Here is a 3171-nt window from a genome sequence, read left to right as displayed (position 1 = left end):
CAGCAGGATTAATCCTATTGATAATTGATGTTGATATCAATCCTACTGAAACTTGTTCTTACATGAGTGGCTATCTTGTGTTAGGGACCAGCCCCAACTATGGAGCTGTCAGGAAGTGAGACAGGTAGGGCCCTAGAGACAGACCCTAAGGTGGGAAGGGGTAGGTGAGTGGAGATTTCAAGAAGGGGAGAGAGAAGTGGGTGAGAGACCCATGGGGCTGCCACAGTGGCAGCTGTTATCTTGACTTGTATTTTGATTTTTTTGTTTCCTTCCTGTCCTGCCTTGCTTTCCTGCCCCTTTCTTATGCTTACCCACAAGAAGGCGCCTAAGCTGTGCATGCTTTTGGGTTTCAGTGGCCCTGCTTTGGGCAACCCCTGTTTGTCCGGGCATTGAGCCTCTAGGGGAAACTTCGGCATGGGAAACTATTTTAACTATATTCTTTTCTCTCTATGACTCAGTAATTGTATTAAAGATTTTTGCTGGTAAATATGTTATTCTTATGTACTAGGAATATGTTTTGTCTTCATGCAGCAGATGGCAGAACCTGTTGAGAGCAGGCAGGTTTGGGGCTCCTGGGGTTGCCCTCATCCTGCCTGCTAGCAGAATACTTAATATTGCTGTACTTGCATGCCCCAGTTTCTGTGCTTTACCACATATGTCACTTATTCCCCAGCATAACCCCAGTGAGAAAGCCATTACAGTGTCCCTATTATAATCCAACCCACAGGCCCAGCTCAACTTTCACCGCCTGCTCCAACTGTGTGAAAACCCCGGAGTCCATATGGGTCTGCTTTTCCCTTGAAACTATTTCCTGACATTGTTCCTCATGTTCGCAACTTTAATGGATTTAATGTGCACACAGGCCTACAATCTGGGTGGCCCTTTCTGTTTGACTTGCTTCATTGAAGATTTTTTGTCCTCGCACCCCCTCCATGCCACCCCCACCCCACACACCTCCATAGCCCATTAGTTTGCATGTTTAAAAAGTGTGCTCCTCAGAATTAGAGTTGACTTCCTTGGTGGTATTAAACCAAGAGGACAATGAAATCATCATTTTTATTGTATTATAACCACGACAAAAACAGGACAGTATTCCAGTTTTAATTTATTTTGTTCACCGTCCTGCCCCCCCCCACCCCCAAGATACACACTGGCCCTACTGATAGTGCTAAAAATAAGAGACACTTTCAGAATCAGACTTTTGCACTTGAGGTTCTCTCTTCTTGAAATGCCCATGGTATCTCTCCATTCAGGTCATTGCCAAATCGCCACCTCTGATAGCCCTCACTAGGTCATTCTGGAATAGCACCTCTGTAACCTTAATGTATTTTGCAGACCTTTTCTTCAGTCTGTTAGTAGCTTACATTTTTTTCCCCATCAACATCCCTTGACTATTGCTCTTCCCCTCCTTATCCTCAGAAATCTCACTCCTTTCTTAGAACCCACTAGTTTTGATGACTTTTTTTGTTTTGCTGGCTTATCTGCTAGGTGAACATCCAGATTGTCGTTGTCATTCTGACTTGCTGTACTGTAAATGAGTCCCTCAGATTCTATCTACTTTGTTGTAAATGGGGATATTTTGTCTTTGCATGTGGCTGGATAGTGTTATATTACGTGGATAGACCACATCTTCTTGATCCAGTCTCTCTCAGTGGGCACATAGGTTGCTGTCTTTGTTTGGGTGTAATTGGCTATTGTGTGGAGGAAGTGAGTTGGGCGTCTTCACTCTGCTGTCATCTTTTCAGTCTTGTCTCATGTCCATGCATGTGGTAACTTGTTGGTACTTTCTTTCATGATGACAAAACATATCTAACATTTAACTCGAAAGCCTTAAAACATGTGATATGGTGGCATTTACTACATACACATTTTTGTACCACTGCCCTCACCATCTGTCTGCAGCGCCTTCTCACTTCCCCACTGAAACGATCCACTAAACACGAACTCTCCATCCTTCTCTCTCCGCTTCCCCTGGAACCTCAGCCTATGTTCTGTTTCTAAATTTGATCACTCTGGATACTCATAGAAGTGGAATTTCTGCACATTTGTCTTTTCATGTCTGGTGATATATTTTACTTATTATGATGACACTTAAGTTTCCTTGTAGCATGTATCAGAATTTCTTTTTAATTTATTTGTATTTATGCATACAAGTGCTGGGGGTGTAGGCCAGAGATGGGAGGGTGGTGAGGGGTAGTGGTGAGAGGATTCACCAGAGACAGAGTGGGGAGCAGCAAGGCGGACTGACTGAAATATGCTGCTGAGGTGAGCAGTGTGCCAGATCCAGAGAGGTCTGGTGCGCCATGTGGGTGGCTCCCTGGCCAGGTATCAAATTCATGCTGTGGCGGCTGTACATAGCTTCATAGTGCTGAGACTTAGCCCCTTGCACCACCAGGGAGGCCTCTGTATCATAATTTCTTTTCCTTGCTTAAGACTGAATATTATATTGTATGTTTGCCAGGTTTGTTTTACATTTATTCATCCCTTTTACACCAGTTACTTTTAGATATTGACAAATTGTGAATAATGTTGCTATGAACATGGGTGTACAGATTATCTATTTGACTCTTTCAACTGGATATATATCCTGAATTGAAATTGCTGCATCAAATGTTAATTTTATGTTCAGTTTTTAAGGGAATTGCCATACTGCTTTCCACAGTAGCTGCACCAATTTACTTTCTCCCTTAAGTGGCAGAATAATAATGAAGGTTATAGATCTCTACCATATTTTGTTTATCCATTCTCCCCTATTGATGGACATTTTCTGCACAATTTCTACCTCTGGCTATTATTGAACAATACTGCTATAAATATTTGGGTACAATATATAGCTTGAATATCTTATTTCAATTTTTTAGGTATATGTCTATATATATGAGTGGAAATGTTGAAGTATATGGTAATACTATTTTTAACTTTTTTTTAAAATGCCAAAGTATTTTAAGCATAGACTGCATCGTTTTACATTTCCACAGGCGTAATTGCCAACATTTGTTATTTTTAATTGTAACGGATATAGTATATATAAAGATGGTTGTGATTTGTTTTACTTTGTATTTCCATTGTAACTAGGGATGTCAAAAGTCTTTTCAGGTGACTGTTGACTATTTGTAAGTGTACTTTGGAGAAGATTCTATTCAAGTCCTTTGTCCATTTTTAATTTTGATT

Source organism: Condylura cristata, unplaced genomic scaffold (genome assembly GCF_000260355.1).
Source record: "Condylura cristata isolate star-nosed mole 26May11 unplaced genomic scaffold, ConCri1.0 scaffold00018, whole genome shotgun sequence".
In the NCBI taxonomy this organism is placed as follows: domain Eukaryota; kingdom Metazoa; phylum Chordata; class Mammalia; order Eulipotyphla; family Talpidae; genus Condylura; species Condylura cristata.
The sequence above is the reverse complement of the archived record's forward strand: the minus strand, read 5'-3'. Positions refer to the sequence as shown.